Source organism: Pieris napi, chromosome 12, assembly GCF_905475465.1.
Source record: "Pieris napi chromosome 12, ilPieNapi1.2, whole genome shotgun sequence".
NCBI lineage: Eukaryota > Metazoa > Arthropoda > Insecta > Lepidoptera > Pieridae > Pieris > Pieris napi.
This window is the reverse complement of record NC_062245.1, coordinates 10,231,416-10,252,261: the sequence shown is the minus strand read 5'-3', so window position 1 is coordinate 10,252,261 and position 20,846 is coordinate 10,231,416. Positions and strand designations below refer to the sequence as shown.

At 33.3% G+C, this 20,846-nt stretch overlaps 1 protein-coding gene across 3 annotated transcripts in view; it reads left to right on the top strand.

Moving 5' to 3' along the window:
- The window catches only part of LOC125054327 (serine/threonine-protein kinase NLK), a 124,548-nt gene that overhangs the window by 43,445 nt on the left and 60,257 nt on the right, over positions 1 to 20,846 (top strand). The gene's annotated exons all lie outside the window — the stretch shown is intronic.

Sequence of the window (20,846 nt, the reverse complement as noted above, 5' to 3'; positions counted from 1 at the left end):
GCCATTTAAAATGACCATATACGACGCTAAGTATATAACATGGAATCCACACATTCTTTTGTTTACCTTTACCCTTATGGGCAACGAAATGAACACCTGTTTGACATTCTTTATCGTACTGACGTCTTTTGTAACTCGGAATATTATTACACAATTAAATTACAAACCAAGAATTACTTCATTCGGTATCATAGGGTTTTTAACAGTATGAAAATAAAATGTTATTATCTAATAAAAGTCTCATGTCACAATGTTCGTTCCCATACTTCTCCGAAACGGCTCGACCGATTGTTATAATTTTTTATGCATATTCAGTATGTCTGAGAATCTAGCTACCTTATATCTTTCAAACCCCTTAGTGATAAGGGGTGTCCACACCAAAAAATATTTTTTCTTATTTTTTTAGACAATTTTTTTTGTTTTTATTTTTTTATGATACAGCATACAAAAATACATACAACCCTTAACTATCACCTCTCTTCGATGAACTCCTATTTTTTATTATTGTACTAAAAAAATGTTACCTAGAAATAATATACATGCTAAAACAACGTTTCCCGGGTCAGCTAGTAGTTAATAAAATTACAAACAAAGAATTACTTCATTCAATATAAAGGTTTTTTGACAGGATGTTTTTTTTATTATTATTGTATATGTTATCATAAAAGACCGGCAACTTTGAGCCTTCTGGCAGTGTGCGGTATCACTTAACATCAGGTGAGCCTCCGGCCTAATGTTTTGTTGGGTTTTATTAATGTTTTGATGGGCTTAATTACAATGTCCCTTCTCAGAACGCAAAATATTAATTTTGTTATGTTATATAATTGGTCGTATATTTACGACTTTGTGCGGTGGACAGAACTAGTCAACAATAACTTAAAAAATAGTTTTGTTTCCACGACACTACTATAAACTCTATTATATAAACTAATTTTTTGTAAAATCAATAATAGATACAAGTTATTAATAAATAATCTGAAAATTGAAATCTATCAAAAAACCCATTGCAGTATGGATCCGTACTCAAAATATAAAAAAAAATATTTTTTACTTAATTTATATATTTATAAGTCAATACTTTTGTAAGACATGCTTGTCATGTTAACACTTTAATTAGCCCCTGTGCACTTGAACTCCATGGCCCAAGAGTCTCTACTTCAAATGGTACAAAATCTAAGTTGGAGGAAAGACTCTCATATTTGAGCCGTTTACTATGATTTGATTTATACGTTAATACGTAAGTCATGCTTTTCAGTAACAGTTAATATAATGAACTGAGCTCGGAAGTTTCGTAAAGTATTACGCCGCAAGTTAGCTTTAAATTTAAAATCAATTACACTTAAAACTTGTACCGTGTTATAATTATTTAATGTAAGTAAAATGGAGCAATGATTATAAAAAGTAGATATCGCAATTAATCTGTAGTACCATTAAATACTTAATTTAAAATATGAATTAAGAACTCGGTCCATTTGATAGAAATTCGTTAATAGCGGTTATTTATTTCGATAAATAAAAATATATAATAACTAACTACTTAGAACCGGTAAACATGTTTTTATCGTAATTAATTATACAGTTAACTGACATTTTGTTACCGTCCCTTCAAGAACATTAGTGTTTTTGTGGAGTTTTGTTTTCGATGTCATTGACTTGAATGCAATCCTATGGCAAGGTATTTGTCGAGTTGTCGCCTGAGCGAGATTCGAAATCGATTTACTACAGCACGGTCTTGCCACCAAATGCAATCGCCTAGAGGGCTATTCGCGTTATATTTTAACGTCAACGCGCCAAGAAAACTTGCAATATATTCTATTTTTAAACTGAGGTTTTCTGAGTTAAACACTTGTTTATTTTGTTGTATAAAATTATGTTGAAATGGAAGTGATTGAAGCCTGCAAATACAAAGCCAATTCGTGATTATTTTGTTAACCGTAGGGTGTTTTTCTTAGGTTTAAAGAACTTTATTTCTCATAAGAACTTAATACTAGTTCGCTTACAATGAGATATAGTACTTAATTCTAAATTATATAATATTAGTAGCCTCTAGAGCGTTGGAAACATTACACTGATTACAAATAATCTTTTAGATTTCTTTTGAAGACATTCATATTATCGCACTGGGCACTTTTCTTAGGTAAAGCAAAGTATTATTAGGCTCAAGATTCAGGAGTTTTAGAGATTAATGTTTGTTATTTGATACACAAACATAAAAAGTGAGGGTAGTTCTAAGGTTACTGAGCATAGATTAGATAATATCAGTTTCTTTTAATAAACGATGGAATAGATCTTTAACACGAATATGTTTCAACAAAACAAAAGTGAGGGTAGTTCTTAGGTTACTAAGCTAAGATTATATAATCTTTTAATAAACGATCGGGAAATTTGATCTTTAATACGAATAAGGTTCCAGACGGTGCCATGTCGCTCAAGGCACATGCCTGAATCATGGTACCCTCGCTATTAACGACATTAGAATGACTGCACGTTTTATGGCGTAGCATCAACAATAAATGGTTGGAACCGTGAATGTTATGAAGCGGGTATCATTAAATATTTCCTTTGAAATTTTTGAAGACATCTGCACATTCAATAGTTAGGTTATATGCATTTTTCTAAGCAATAATGGAGCAGATTTTTGTATTTCATTGAGTTTCTTAAAGCTTGTGTTTCTAACATTGGTTCTTTATATAGATTCATAACATTATGGTTCTGAAATCCAACCCTAAGTTAAGAACAGTCATAGACACGTGCATACTTTCATGTATCTCATATGAATAACAAACGTGGATTTTTAATAAGGCGCTAATAAAGAGGACAAAGTAAAAAATATTGTGATACGAAGCTTCAAAAAAAACAGATTCAAAAAAGTTTTAATGAAATGGGCCGGTTATATTGCCCGCGTGTGTGATAACAGATGAGTCAAAGAGACCTTGGAATGGCCTAGTGGCAGGTAAAAAGGGAGGACGTCCACCAGAAACCTGGGAAACCTACTTCAATCTAGAAACAGTACCGTCGTAAACCACCCAGGTTGTTCCGCACTATATGCGCGATGACATTTTGAGTCACCAATATTACTGGAAATTTAATGAGTCATTTTAATAAATTAGTCTTTGTGTCTCCCGGCGGAACATTCGCCTTTTAACCTTGATGTCATTTATACATTTTATTTCTAAATATTATGTTATTTTTTTCTAAAAAAAATATTTCAAATTATATTCTTTCTTTGTATTACGATTTATGTGAAAACTATATTGTCAGGTCTCTCGCAAGTGCCTTGTTCTAAAACAACTTTTCACGGAAACTTTAACTTGCGTTCTAAATTCGTGTTCTAACACTCCATAACCATATCCTAATACATATATTCTATTTGATGTTTGTGAACATTTTAACTAAATCTCTGACAACAAGATGAAGCCGATCAGCGCCTTGTGAGGTAGGACTTGGAATATTAAAAATATTTTTTTATAGAACAAATTTCTTATAGAGCAAACGGGCAGGAGGCTCACCTGATGTTAAGTGATACCGTGGATTACCATGGACTTTCAATGCCAGAGGGCTCGCGAGTGCGTTGCCGGCCTTTTAAAGATTGGTACTATAAAATATCGAATACATCGACTATACAACCATACAACTTACATACAAAAATGTCGGTATCGCTATTAGAAGAGACCTACTTCCACATGCAATCTATACGATAATATATATTTATTTAAAAAAAAAACCTTTAAGCTAATATTAACTCTTTTAACTAAATTCGCAATTCGCTAAATGGCTAATCCTACAAACGTTATTCGTAACGATCGTTACGTCGTTAAGCCTCTTGCCCCAACGGCGTTAAAGGGATGACGCTGGACAGATTGGCTGTGTCACAGGGTAATTTCGGATACAGATATTATCATACACTGTATCAAATACGTCTGGGAATGTAAGCGGATCAAACTCATTAATCATATCATGTATATCGTAATATGTGATTTTGAAAGCTCCTGCCACCATTACATCATGCATTATATTAAAGCAGTTAATTATTGCAATAAAATGAAAAAAATAAATAAAAATGTGCGTGTACTAGTGTACACACGTTAGAAGTGAAACTTCTTTATGACCTTATTTTTCGAAATTTATCTATATGCAACTTTACAGAAATTGGTTAAATAAAGTTAAATTAGATAAAGTTTAACAAAAGGCTTTTAATATCACAGACTTGAATACAAATAATACAATTATTTTATTTTACCTTATTACCACTAAGATTATTACAGAATTTCATAAATTTATAATAATAGAATTTTTAGTATCATTGTTATCGTTATTATACATTTTTGTTATTAATGGTTTAGAATCTCTTTGAATCAACCCTGGTAGGGACAAGAAAAAGACGCGCGTAACGGTCAAATGTGACGCGTAACCGAAACATGTGACGCGTAACCGAAAAATGTGACGCGTAACGAAAAAATGTTACACAAAATTTTTTTCCAACCCCGATAAAGAAGTTTCACTTCAATAATAAATAAATAGTCCATTGAAATGTTACATTTTTTAGGCCTAACCTTGCGTTTTTTAGAGGACGCAATTTTTTTTTTTTATGTGTAGGGGGGGTCAGTGTAAAGCTAAAACCAAGTTTGTGGGGTCGCCACCCTTGTCCCACGGCCGCCATCTTGGAAAAAGGGGTCCAAAAACCACGTTTTTGGCTATATCTCCTAAACTATCCATCCTACATTTAACTTGTAAAGACACATTTTGTAGCAAATCGCTGTGCCTACAATTATGTTTATGTAACTTTTTATCATAAATCCAAAATTTAAAAAGTTATAAGTAAAAAAAGTGAAAATATTTTCTATTTCTAAAGTTGACTAGGTGCGTCAATGCTCATGACAAGCCGATCAAAACAGCAGTTTTACCTTACTTTTAAGATCTCTCGTTTATTTTAAACAAATTTTCCAAATATATTTTTTTTTTATTCCTACAATTTTACTTATTGGTATTCCTAGTAGGCCTATTCCACAGACAACTTGCTGATATGGTAATCTTCGACATAATTATATTATCAATCAGTTATTAGAATGGTAGCTAGCTATCACTTTTTTATTTATAACTTTTTGAATTTTGGATTTATGATAAAAAGTTACATGGACATAATCGTAGACACAGCGATTTGCTACAAAATGTGTCTTTGCAAGTTTTATGTACGATGGATAGTTCAGGAGATATAGCCAAAAACATGGTTTTTGGACCCCTTTATCCAAGATGGCGGCCGGGGGACAAGCACGCCAACCCCACAAACTTGGAGTTAAGCTTGTATTGACCCCCCCTACATGTTCCATAAATAAAATTGCGTCCTCTAAAAAACGCAACCCCAAATGTAACTTTTCAATGGACTAAAACCCAAACCAAGGCGCGGTGAAATAGGAGTGTGCACTTACATTACTGTGGGAACAAAGCAAACACGTATCCAGGTGAATCAAAGCAACAGAAGCAATATACCGCAATACCAATATAAAGTTGTAGCAACACTAGATTATTACGTTTTTGCGTTACGAATTTTTGAAGTGAAACTTCTTTATCGGGGTTGGAAAAAAAATTAGTGTAACATTTTTTCGTTACGTGTCACATTTTTCCGTTACGTGCCATCTTTTGAAGTGAAACTTCTTTATCGACGTATTGGAGAAATTTTGTAGCATGTTACGCGCCATGTTGCTTTTTGAAGTCAAACTTCTTTATCGGCGTTGGAAAAAAATTTACACACATTTGTCACTCGAAGCCATTAGTAACAAAAATATATAATAACGATAACAATGATAGTAATACTAATAATTCTATTACAATTAATGAAATTCTGTATTAATCTTAGTACTACATAGTAGTACAGTAATAAGTTAAAATGAAATAATTGTATTTGTATTCATGTCTTTGATAATAAAAGCCTTTTGTTAAACTTTATCTAATTTAACTTTATTTAACCAATTTCTGTCAAGTTGCATATAGTAGATCATTTTTCGAAAAATAAGGTCATAAAGAAGTTTCACTTCTTACGTGTGTACACCTAGTACACGCACACATTTTTTTTGTTGTTGTTGTGTTAATGTGTGTATTCAATTTTAATAACTTTAAATATTCGAAAGAATGGTATGTAACTAGATATCCATTATTATAATCACTTGTAAGTCAGAGATTGTATCAAAAATTTAAAAAAGGTATAACATCGAATTCGAAAAAGGAAGATTATTGTTTAGTTTTCAGTCGAAGAAAATGTCTCGGAACATGGCTCAGACGTTTTGTTCGAAAAAGTAAATTAATTGATTCAGTTCGACATCGCACAGAAACGTGGGAACGTGATAGCTACTTTTACTTGTTTTGTAGATACGAAAGACGATATATATCTTTCGTAACATAAGACTTTTGTAAAGGAATTGATATTGGAAAATAAAGCTTTTCCTAACACATACCGTAAATACTTTTTAGTAAAAATACAAAACATAACGAAATATTTTTGTTTAGAAAGTTGTGATTTCTTTTACCAATTAATGCATATCTTAGTATTAAATTGAATAGAGTTTTTATTTCAAACTAGTAGACTCGGCTAAGCGTTGCTGTGGCTAAGATTTTTGTTATATTACATAATAGTAAACTATTCGAGAGAAACGGCAGGAGAACACCAATCCACCATGCTTTTTCGGTGGTTATGCCATTCAAATTGTAGCTTATGTGAAACGTTGGTATTTATTTTGATAAGGATCAATACCTAGGTAAGAATAAAGAGCATTTTCTAGCGGTGGTATTTAAAAAAAAAACATAAAAGGACGCTTATTGTGACGTAACAATAAAAGATGAGACATGCTGTCGCGACATTTTTTATAGATAGTGATGTGTCCTGAAAAATTAAAATACATCATTTTGTTCTATCATTAATAGTTTTCGCAGTGCACGCGATTAAAGGAAGTTTTTTGTTTATTTTTTTACACCTTGGGTTAGATTATTCAAGTTTTAGTAAGCATCCCTATTTTTTCTTCGAAAATAACACATAGCCTATGTCACTCGGGAATAGTGTAGCTTGCCAACGGTGAAAGAATTTTTGAAATCGGTCCAGTAGTTTCGGAGCCTATTCACTTCAAACAAAACATCAAATCTTTCCTCTTTATAATATTAGTATAGATAATATTGTTTTTGATTGACATAACCTTTACACATTTAAAGGAAAAACTTTTTTTACCGGATTAAAATAAATTATGTTAAATAATTGTAAATTTATAATAATACATAACTTTAATCCGGTAAAAAAAGTTTTTTCTTTAAATTAGTATAGATGTTGAATAGCTCTTTAAATAAAGTTCGTAGACTTGGTTACCAACGATGTTTTCATTAACTCGTGTTATTAATGTAAACTTTATCAGATAAGGGGAACCGTGAACAGCTATTATAATGTGTTGCTTCTATCGATTTGGTATAAGTGGGAGCGTCTCGGCCAAATGAGGGTTGGCGCCGAGGTTGCAAATTTCGCGGCGCGGCTTCGCTCCGGGCTTGTTTGCGAAAATGTCACGTTGCTGAGAATCCCGCCCTACTTGATTCTCTCCCTGCCCGCCCCTCCTCTACGTGTTCTATTCGTAACTCGATAGCGTTTTAAGAGGCAAATGCTTTGTATACGGCCACATTAAGGTCGTAGGCTTCCTCGTTTCCCATTGGCTCGTATGTCATCAAGTTTCAATAACATGTTTTATGTTGCAACTGAGTTGTTAACGTGTTGTTACTCACGACTGTCATAAACTTTAATATTGCTTCGTTTTAAATGTGTTCGAAACTTGAGTCGGGTTGGGAACGAGTAGCTTGAAGAAATAAATTTAACTGTCAAGTCGGTGTCGAATTTCAAATAATTTCACTCAAAGGCAAAAATCAATCGCTTTTCGCTATGTGAAACCCGGGATTTTACTCTGGAATCTTAAAGGTTTCACGCGAATTCAAAGCCTAAATGCTAGCTCTTTGAAGTCAATTTAAATACGTAGAAACCGAATAAATTTGTTAAGGTCGACGTACTTATTCAGATTAACACACAATGGCATTGCGAGCACGTTGTTTCTGCGCGAGATGAATTATAGTAGGCCTGCTATATTGGTGCAAATGCGTCACCACCATACCCGGCTCAATATGGCTGAAATGTGTCCCGAGCTCCCTACCTCGGCATGGAATTCTTCGCACTCTTGTCTAAGCCTCCCTTTCAGTCGATCTATCCGAACCCTCGTCGAACCGCCCCTATCTCTGACGTCCAGCGGCTTTTGGATTACAAAACTTAAATCATTCGCCCCTTTGTTACGAACCGAATATTTTTTGCCTCAGTCCCGGCGATGTTTATCATTCATACATGGCTCGGTTAACATTAGCGTGCTACACAAATGCTTTGTATAATTTACATATGTAAAATTTTAATAAACCAGAACTTGCAATTGCTTTGTATAGGCAAAAAGTTGTTTATTTATTACGTTATAATACAGCCAACATAAATTTTATAACAAAAAAACAATTATACTAAAGATATTGCCAAAGATGGAATATATAATATAAACAAAATAAATTCAAACATTTGAAGGAAAAAATCAATAAAAAATGTTCAATACATTTAACTAAGTAATACCTACCTAATTCGGCTGTGTTGTGTGATGGTATAAAAGTAGAATATGTACGTGAGGTGTGTGTGGGGTATGCTCTGATGCAGATGATTTAGCGCTATTCTTAAAACTCCTTTTAAACATATTCCGCGATAGCTTAAGTCAAGTCAAGGCTTAAATATTGGTCGTTGTATGACCGGTCTGCGCGATAGAAAACTGTTCATTCTGACGTACACATTAAGTAGCTTACAATGGTATCGGGAGGATCAGCTACATTATTTTACAGTCATTCCTTATCTATATTTCAGGCATGACAATGACACGCTCTTGCTTTATCAACGTATGCAATTTCTTTGTGCCGTATACGCAGCCAAAGGGAGCGTGCTAGATAAACCTAAGAAGGTCTGATGGCAGATAATTGAGGTTGAAGCTTCCCCGCTTATAATTCTTGTGCTATCGCAATGTCTTTGCCGAGACATTACTTTATACGAATGCGAGCGTTCTTTATAAGTGCTCTGTAAATTATGGTGCCTAGGCGACGTTATATCGTTTGTATTAAATGGCTTTGAGACTGGTATATTTTATTAACGGTACTGCTTGATTTATAAGATCGGATGAAATCTTATTATAAGTATGCTTATTCATGAAATATGTGGTTTAAATATTGACTTACTTCATTCCTCCAGCGTAGAGATCCAGTCTTATCGGTGGGTGGCTCTCTTAATTTCACTCCACGTCATTCCAGCCGTCATTCTCATCTGCAATGATGCTTCGATGCCAGGTCCTTTTTGGTCGGCCACGTTTCCTTTTGCCTTCCATTCCAGTCGAGAGCTTGGGGAGCGTTCAAGTATTACGTAACGACATTTTTGGAGATTATTGACCCCCCCTCCCCCATGTGACTCGCCGTAACGTTTTTCAGTACTGTACCCAAGTATAGTAAAACGTTTTTGACGTTTTTGACGTGACTCTTCAGTTATGTGGTGTAAGTCGAAAATAATATTGACAATAACGTGTAATTCAATCCCCGCCCCGCATCGTAACGTTTTACAATATGACACCCCCCCCCCTCTCCCAAAATTCGTTACGTAATACTTGAACGCTCCCTTGCTTGGTATTGAGACTTGGATCTCTCCGGCGCGTATGGCCCGCTTACTTTGGGCGTATTATAGACCTGTCAATTGGCATTAGTTTAAATAAGCTAGGGTATAATAAGATAAGAAAATTGTTACATCTAGCATTAAAGGAAATTATTGTAAAATAAAACACATTTTTCTTAAATAAATACTAGCGTAAATTGCGTCGAGTATAGACAAGATGATAGAAGCTTCTGTTTACATCACTTACACAACTTCTTCGAATCCTGTTGGCCAGTATTTCATTGGAATCGTAGTGCGGTATCTCGTGGAACAAGTTTATGTTCTGTAAGCCATTTTCGTCAGTTATTGACAATAGCCGGTTTCAGATATTACCGTTTTTAAAACTGTAACCTATTTTTAATTTATATTTTGTTTATTCTGTTTTTATCGATTTTACACATGAATACATTACTTGTGACGTACGGTGTACGTTAAAGATAAATACAACTGGTTAGTTGTTATCTGTATATTTAATACGTATTTTAATCGATAAGTGTTAAGGCAGTTTCTGCCGCGCACCACCACTATGTGGAACCAGCTGCCCACTGAGTATTTCTAAACTAATTCGACTTAGGGTCCTTCAAGACAAGCGCGTATCAATTCTTAAAAGGTCGGCAACGCACTTGCGAGCTCTTTGGCTATGTGTGTGTCTTTAGGCGTCGGTATTACAATATAAAAGTATAAAAAACAACTCCCGAAAAAATAACTATATTGAAAATACCTTTCAATTTACCAATAAAATCGTACTGTAGGCCGATAAAACCGTTCTTTAAGTTGGAAATCCGTTCAGACAGATATCAATTTTAAATGTTAAAAATAATCGAAGTCATCTTTAGAATCTTCTATCTCGTCCGCCAATAGATTTAGGTATAAATTTTAATATTTGTTCCTCACAACCTTGAACTCACTTTATCGGTGATAAAACTATTTAAGTACTTCTTGTGTGGGTTGTGACCTTTATTGATAAGCATTAAGCATTGATTAGGCCTCAAGAGTGCGACTCGCAACCCTGAGGTCGTCAATGTATGACTCAAAACTTAGCGATTAAAAAGAGTGGCGGAAAGTTTCTTGCCAGTTCTTCTTGCCCGCTATACGTCCTTGACTCGCAAACTGGTAGTAAATTTAAATTTACAATTAATTTAACTTCTGTAAGGGCTAGTTGATTTAGTTCTTAGGGTAGGAAATTAAACACTCCAATGATGACTTGATTCACTATAATTCACTTCACTGATTTAAGATAAATCATAACTTCAATCTTTAACAAAGGTATTGCCCGTGCGCATGTGTTACAACCTCTTTTATAATCTATTCCCTACTACGACCCGACCGTCCCACTTCGCAGTTGTTCGAGTCAATTCGCACAACTACAGCACATGCGCACTTGTAGCAAGATTCTTATGAATATGTTTCATAAAAAATGTTTAGAATTTAATTAAATTAATATTAAAAGTTGACACTTCTTTTTGACGTTCATAAGTGTACTTGTTTACCTATATGAATAAAGATATTTTGAGTTTGAAATGAGCTTTTCTGTCTATGTACGCAGTTAACACTAGCTCGTACAGTAAAGAAAACATCGTGAGAAACCGCATGCCGTAGACCCAAAACGCCGAACGTGTGTAGGCACAGAATGCTGATAGGGCCTATTGAGAATATAAAAATCACCAAACAGATCAGCGTTCCGGCGCCACCGATTGAGTGTGAACTAACTTCTCAACAGAATCATTATCTTACATCTGTCGTTGTCATTTCGCGTTAGATAAATATTAATGAGTGTGCGTGGGATCTACTATGTTTACGCGATCAGCTGTGAGAGTGACGCGTGCGCACGTCATCGGCAATCACTCATGACGCGGCTTGACCTATAAGACTTCTTAGTGTAGATCTTATTAGTATTGATTGTTTTGCCTATAAGCGCTTGTCACATTAAATATTTCATTATATTTTTCTTGTACCAATGTGCTTATATAAATGAATTATTAGACATTTAAGTGCTATTATTTTATCACTTAGAGCTGTGTTGGTTTAAACGTGCGACTCTCAACTATGAGGTCGTGCGTTCGGATCACAGCGTGGCACCTTTTCTGTCTATGTGCATAATTAATATTCGCTACGATGAAGGAAACCTTGAAACCGAGACTTAGATTGAAGGTCTATCAGCTTCTTGTCTAAAGAAAAAAATCGAAACCTACAGAAATGTGAGGGCAAGGCGTGGTTATTTATTATCATTTCGAAACGATGAATTAGTCCATTGAAATGTTACATTTTTTAGGCCTAACCTTGCGTTTTTTAGAGGACGCAATTTTATTTTTTTGATGTGTAGGGGGGGTCAGTGTAAAGCTAAAACCAAGTTTGTGGGGTTGGCGTGCTTGTCCCCCGGCCGCCATGTTGGAAAAAGGGGTCCAAAAACCACGTTTTTGGCTATATCTCCTAAACTATCCATCCTACATTTAACTTGTAAAGACACATTTTGTAGCAAATCGCTGTGCCTACAATTATGTTTATGTAACTTTTTATCATAAATCCAAAATTTAAAAAGTTATAAGTAAAAAAAGTGAAAATATTTTCTATTTCTAAAGTTGACTAGGTGCGTCAATGCTCATGACAAGCCGATCAAAACAGCAGTTTTACCTTACTTTTAAGATCTCTCGTTTATTTTAAACAAATTTTCCAAATATATTTTTTTTTATTTTTTTTTTATTCCTACAATTTTACTTATTGGTATTCCTAGTAGGCCTATTCCACAGACAACTTGCTGATATGGTAATCTTCGACATAATTATATTATCAATCAGTTATTAGAATGGTAGCTAGCTATCACTTTTTTATTTATAACTTTTTGAATTTTGGATTTATGATAAAAAGTTACATGGACATAATCGTAGACACAGCGATTTGCTACAAAATGTGTCTTTGCAAGTTTTATGTACGATGGATAGTTCAGGAGATATAGCCAAAAACATGGTTTTTGGACCCCTTTATCCAAGATGGCGGCCGGGGGACAAGCACGCCAACCCCACAAGCTTGGAGTTAAGCTTGTATTGACCCCCCCTACATGTTCCATAAATAAAATTGCGTCCTCTAAAAAACGCAACCCCAAATGTAACTTTTTAATGGACTAAATATATATCGGACGTTTCTAAGAATCCGCAAGTATAAGCGCGAAATAAATGACAAACGTTCATCGGATTTCTTTTATATTATCTCTCTATCTCATATCTCTCTATGTTCGTATTAGATAACATTTTGATATCTATATTCTGACACGTGTAAAATGTTCCTGGGCCATTTTTTATTTATTTTGAGGTGAAATTTTACGTGTATTCTCTATGGGGTATTCTTGTATGATATTTTAAGTCACATTTTTGGAATAAATTTTACAAAAATTATAGCACACACCCAAATCTCACGCACTGAATCGATATGAAGGCACATGTACTTTTCCCTAAGTTGGAATATACCTTCTTAAAATCAAAGGAATCAATTTAAAGGCCAGCAACGCACTTGCGAGCCTTCTGGTAGTGTGAATGGGCGAAGGTATCACAGGTGAGCCTCCTTTTGCTCCGTTATATATTAAAAATGTATGCCGAGAATGTGTTAACATCCATACAAATGTTTATTTGGTTATTATTGGTGGAAATGGCTCAACTCAAACATTCTCCGACAATATCACAAACACGGGTATAGATAGTCTTCATTTTTGAAATTAATAAAATTTAACCGACCCAGCTAGGTTCAGATACTGCAACTATACTGATAGATCCATCAACATTGTTAAGTGCGGGAAGTGACTAAATGGGTCAAATGAATGCACAGCTGTTGTGCTCAATATGTTGCAGCAGCTTTTAGTGATAAAAAAGAATAGTTAAATCGTAGCTAAAACGATTATTGTTACAATTAGCTGTAAACGAACGTTACATTACTTACGTTACGTTACGTTACTTTGTTTTTCGCCTTTTGCAGTAGGTAAAGCTATGGAACAATTAAACACAATTTAACACTTTTTTACCGGATTGAAGTTATGTATATTACGTTATTGTTATGTGTACATATATTTTACATAATTTTAAATTTAACCGACGTTTCGCTACTATACTATGGAACAATTGTTACGTTCAATATTAAAAATATTTTTTAGTAAATTGAAGGATCTAAGCCAGTGTCCCCCAACGTGGGGCCATCGCCCCTCAGGGGGGCAATTTGATTGTTAGGAGGGGCAATTCGAAAATGGACTCGATGTTTATCATTATGTTTTGATAATTTACTTAGTGGGTTTCGTTAATAATTTCCTAGTGATTTCTTTTCTGAAACCTATAATTTAAGTTTCTTAAGTGAATAATTTAACTGAATAAGGAGGTTATCATTTGGACGTGTTAATTATACGTTAGTGTATATATAGTAGTTTTATTCACCTATTAACATAAGCCTACGAATTTTGTGTCACGTTTATTTACAATGTGAGTGAAAAGGACAAAAATACAGCAGATATTTGAGGTATAGAAATCGTTTGTGTGTGTGTTATATTGTGATTAGCGTTATAATTATAAATACGTCAAAAGAAGCCCCACGTATCGAGGAAATGGGGCCGAGATGAAAACATGTAGGTTAAGTTAGGTTCAATGAGTTATTACGCAAATAGACCACTCGCGGATTATATTTCTATTTTTGTTAAGTGCCGTTTTAGATACAAATATCGTTTTAATTGTATTTGTAAAAGCATGGAAATTAATGAGACTATAAGAATTGTGAATCAAAATGAGCAATAGTGAGAACCTTTGAGAAAAGTGGCGGATAGTTTATTGCCAGTTCTTCTCTTCCGTTCTACGCCCTTGATTTGAGAACTGGAAGTAAATGTAAAATTCAAAGCATTTAATGTATATTTCTTTTTGACGTTCATAAGTGTACATTGTGTTACGTATGTATACATATATATTATATACGTAAACAATGTTTTTGACATTGGTGAACCAATGATTTTTCTTGTTAATTGTTTTGTGTAAGCAATTTTCGTGTTAGAAACTACCAAACTCTTTTGAGTAAAAGAGATAGCGCTTTTTCATGAATTACTCTAGTCGATACAATGATTATGGCTAGTAAATAATATTATGTTGACTTAATTTTCTACAATACTAGTGATTAGCTTAAATTTAACTACCAAACAAATAAGTATAGATTTTATTAATGTAATAAATCTGTATTTTATATTAAATATGCAACTTAGAATGTTAGATTTGAATGTTAAAAGGATCAGGTATAATGATGACATCATGGTCAGAAACAATATTGGGTCAAGCACCTCTAATTGCACTGAAGCGACTTCCTGGCGAGACCGATGGCTCTATTCACATTTCGATTTATAATAATAGTGTTATTGTATGTACTATTATACACAGATTATGTTTGGGTATGCAGATTTGACTGTGGTCCCATAACCTAGTGACAAAATTAAAAAATTGCTTTTAAAAAAAGAACTCGCACTGAAAAGTATTTTTTATTTGTGTTGATTGTTTTGGTCCAAGATAAATAAATGTGTTAAATTATATTTTATGAATAGAAAATGAAGATCGTATTCGTCTTTGGAAATTCTAAGACACTATTCTGCAAATCGGTTTATATGTACATTGTACACGTCGAATTGATAACCTCCTTCTGTGGTTGAAGTTGGTTAATTTCGAAAAATTATTTTTATCCAAGCCATTGATTTTGAAGCTGACGGAATCGGCCCGTGACTCTAGCCAGTAAAACTGTCGGATCTCGCCTCCACTCATTGATACTTAGGTCATGGACTTCTACGATTGAAGAAAATTGTAAGCTATCCTATCTTTAAAGTTGGATCAAACTACACACGGTGTGCAAATTTGATTGATATCGGTTCGGTAGTTTAGGACTCCATAGCGGACAAACAACGTGACACGTAATTTATATATATATTAAGATATACAAAAAAAAAAAGAAAAGAAAATCTATTCTTTGACTTAAGTTTCTCAATCAAATAATTTTCTTTTCTCAATCTTTTTAATACTTCTATCTCCATTTGTGTATCTTTACTTGCGTTATTTTTGAATATAATAATTGTTACTAAAAGCGTTTTGCTACTAAAACATAATTAATATTGGTTCTATACCGTGCCAAAATGTTTCTCATAACTTGGTAATTTAGCATTTAAATTGTAGCATTTATTAACTTAGGTAATTACCGGAATACGGCCACAGGTAAAAGATAAATTTAGAGAGAACAGAGTTTAAAGTGTATTGAATAGTTTGCTAGTTGTGCTTTAACTTTATGGAATAGAGGCTTAATCAGTAGTTTGATAAAGTAAAAGTGCGTGGTTCAGTTATTTATACATTGAGCGTATTTAATGCTTTCATTCAAAAGTTTCTTATAACAACCTTCGTAAAAACTAATCCAAAATACCATCCGTATCATCTCGACGTCCGTCGTTTTACAACTGAGCGTTTATTAAGGCAGTTTTGGCCGCGCACCACCACTATGTGGAACCATCTGCCCACTGAAGACTGAAGTATTTCCAAACCAATTCGACTTAGGCTCCTTCAAAAATAGAGCGTACCAATTCTTAAAAGGCTGGCAACACACTTGCGAGTCTTCTGGCAATGTGAGTGTCCATGGGCGGTATCAATTAACATCAGATGAGCCTCCTGCCCGTTTGCCTCCTGTTACATAGAAAAAAATTGCCTTAAAGTTTCATTAGTGTCCTCTGTCAAATTATGTTAACGCTGTTACGAAAAGAGACTGGTACTAGTTAAAATGGTGGAATTATATTGAGGATTTTTTTAGTTATTAATCAATCTATAAGGATATTAAATAAAATTGGATGTTAAAGTGCTGTCTTTGTTAATAGAAGTTTCCTCCAGTCATGTACTTAGTGTATTTGGATAAATAAAATTATGTGTGTAATAGAAATTCCTTGACTACAATAAAATATTTACTTGATTTAATCACTTAACACTCATTGCACGTAAGACTTGTTCATAAACGCATAAACAAATTGTTGATCTTTCCTTATTACTCTGGTGTAGATTGAAAAAAAAAAAGTCTGAACATTTATAACTATAAGAATTTGAATCCAAATTTTCTTAAGTATAGTCGTTTAAGACATTTCCTTTTACTTCTATATTCTTTGTTAATTTCGTAGTGAAATTGTAGAGTTAAGATGAGGAAATAGCTTTTTAAAATTACTTCGTTTTAATAGTCATTTTTTTATTTTATGATGGAGGAGATTGAAATCTTAGTCGGTACTTTGTATTATAATGAAACTATGGTTTTTAATAAATGTGTCTTATCAGTTTTCCGATAATATTACAGACGATAGCTTCTATGTTTTTCTTATATGTATATATATGTATATTCTTTTCTTATATGTATTTTTATACTGTGCAGTATACAAAGTAGTGTTGGCCTAGTTGCTTCAGCGTGCGACTCTCATTCTTAAGGTCGTATGGACTTTCTTTCTATATGCGCATTTTGCTTTCGCTTTAATGGAGAAGGAAAACATCGTGACAAAAACCAGCTTGACTTAGACCTAAAAAAGTCGACGGCGTGCGTCAAGCACAGGAGGCTGATCACCTACTTGCCTATTAGATGGTCATAAAACAGACACAAAAATCACGAGGCCCAGATCTAAAAAGTTTGTAGCGCGACTGATTTAATTATTTATTTATATACTAGTAATAATAATTTTAAAAGTAAATGAAAATCTTTAAATATAAAAACATCAACATATGATTTGTAGTCGATGATCGGAGGCGATAGATAATTATTACCATTTATTACTTGATAAAATAATATATATTCTCCCTCATACTATTGATTTCAAAATAATACAAATAATTTATTCCTTTAATCAATAATTACATATGGCTGATCATTGAATGTTAAGTTGTTGAGCAAAATATATTTTTGTGATGGGAGATCCCACCCAATACAGTTGGACATTACCATAAAATATCAATACGATCTGTAGTTACACATTCGCCTATTTTCTGACCTATTAATTTTCCACGCAAATTCTGTTACTGTATTTTTATTTCGTATGACCACACGAAATAAAAATACAGTAACAGGATACACTTGTTTTGTTACGCAAAGGGCTTTGCAGTACGAAAATAATCGCATATTCGTACCTGTCGACATTGAGGGATCGAATGAAACTGTCACAAAACAACGTAACGTCGGCATTGACACAGTTCCCTGTTTCCTGTTACAAATATTATTTTTAAAGTTTCTAATCACTATTGTCGCGGTCATGTTATTTTGAGAATTTTCGTTTTTTTTTATAGAGTAAAATGTTTTTCAAAGTAAATATACTAGCTGACCCTGAAACGTTGTTTTGCCATGTATATTATTTTCTAGAAAAAAAAAATTAGTTCAATAAAAATAACTATCTACAATAATAAAAATAGGGGTTGATCGAAGAGGGGTGAAAATTAAGGGTTGTATGTAATTTTGTATGCGGTATGATACAAAAATAAAATAAAAATCTACAAAATAAAAATAAAATTTTGGAGTGGACACCCCCTTATCACTTAGAAGTTTGAACACTTAGAAGTTTGAGACAGATAGTACACGACAATTTTATATACATAGAGATATATATAATATATTATAATATCTCTAATTTGATATAAAAATAAGATTCAAAACTTATATTTATGCCTAAATTAGTTTAAAAAATATTATTTAATACATTTTAAAATTCCAAATACCTATACATAATTTTAGCAAATTATTATCGCCTAAATATACTCTTGGTTATTAATCTTTTGCTGCTCGAACAATATTTTTACGCTAAAAATATAGCCGGAGAAAATGAAGGAATAAGGAAAAATTATGGTGAGATAAGACGCGTGCGAGGTTCAGACTTGGGTAAATGGAATTAATGGCGAACGTCCTTGCCCTTGAGTATATTATGTTTACTTACAGAATTTATAGGAAATTAGTTTAATAAGTAATAGGGTACAAGCATACGTTATACTTAACAGTTATTTTTTTTATTAATTATGATTAGATTATATATAATTAGGTATATTTAAAAGGTAGATTGTCTTAAATTAAAAACTATTAATAATCGTAATTGTAAATTTATTTATTTCCTGTGGTTTATTCTTGACTCCCGTCCCGGCTTCACACGGACGGTAAACATTGGAATATTATATATCCCTAACTAAACCTTCAATAATCATTTTAGGTACTGGTGCACCGCAATAAATTCAGTACAGTAGTTTTTAAGTTTATCACAGTTTCTCTAAAAGTCTCTCATCATTAAAGCAGCGTTCGTAAGTAACGTTTTAGTTCGACCGTTTATCACCGACTACCATATAAAAGTCTTTTCATTTTTAATATATATAGCCTATAACACACACTAATATCGTAGCTTTCGGTTGGTAGAACAATCTTCAAAATCTGTTTAGTAGTCGAGAGATAACCCCTTCTTTATAATATATATAGTTAAGTTTGTATATGTAATATATATAGTTTAGAGCAGTGTTGGCCTACTGGCGTGCGACTCTCATACCTGAGGTCGTAGGTACAATCCCCGGCTGTGCACCAATGGACTTTCTATGTGCGCATTTAAAATTTGCTCGAACGATGAAGGAAAACATCGTGACATGTCATGTCTTAGACCCAAAAAATCGACGGCGTGTGTCAGGCACTGGAGGCTGATCACCTACTTGCCCATTACATTTAAAAAATGATCATGAAACAGATTCAGAAATATGAGGCCAAGATCTAAAGAGGTTGTAGCGCCACTGATTTATTTATAGTTGAGTTTAAAACAACAGAACTTATTATCTATATAAAGAATCTAATAAATAGCGATTAAAACGATTATAATCTTTTTTACTTAATACCTTTTTAGATATTGTATTAAATTCTTAGCAAATCGCCTTTTGTCACGGTACTTTAGTTCTTTATTTACGCTCGCCTCACGCTCAAGTAAACTTTAATAAAGAGAGTGCTGTGTTGTCGATTAACAAACAATTTCCTATACGTTTCTCTAGTTTCAGTGGATTTCCTTCTTTGGAATTAACTTCGTAAAATAATATTTATCTTTATCCCTCTACGTATACATTGTAACCTGTTCTGAATTTTGTTAGTCTTATTTCTCATTAATTAGTGTTTGATTGAAACACGTAATTGAATCATTAACTATAATTAGTTTTATGAGTCTATATGTAATCTTGCATGCATCAATCTTTAAAAATAACATTAATGTAATAGTTAAATTATTATATTGATGGCAATCGTAGACTAGCCAAACAATACGGGTTTGAATGCACAAAGAAAATGATGCAACTCTACCATGCCGTAAGTTATAGGTATAACCAAATCGGTCACTTTTCAGAATTAAACACATCGGAACTTATTAAAGATCGTAGCTTTTTAAGTAGTAAAAAGGTTTTAACTTAAAGCAAACAGCCAAGTTTAAACACCGGCTAATACATCGTATTTATTCTTATCATAAACATATATCCTTATAAGAATCGCAACACCTTATACAATTAATAAAAAGGCATCAAAACACTTACATAAATATAATTAACATTGAATGGAGTTCGAAGTTGTTGAACTGCAGTCACTTGACCTGAACAATATTTCCTGTCTTTGTCGATCGGTCAAATTAGGCCTGTCTCAATAGATGTGGTTCACGACTATGGTTAAACTTCTGTCAAAAAAATTTATCACTTCATAATTTTCTATCAATTCAGCTCGAACCGAATATTTTTCATACATTCAGCATAGTTATTACATGCAATATACGGTACTGTTTGTTCGGAATGTTACTCATTTTTTGATACAGAAATTTTATAATAGCATTCTATTACAATGTTTATATTAAAGATCATATCTTTATCTTTGTATGTTGTATTTTCTGTCTGTTCATTTAATTCCTCTAGCCTTCCTCTAAGTAGGTACCCCTTTGATTCTCATAAAGAATTTATAAAATTAAAGATCTCGACGACTCATTGGTCTAGTGGTTAGTACCCCTGACTGCGGATCCATGAGTCCCGGGTTCGATCCCCGGCTGAGACGAACATCGATGTGATGAGCATTTGGTGTTGTGCTTAGGTCTTGGGTGTTTAAATATGTA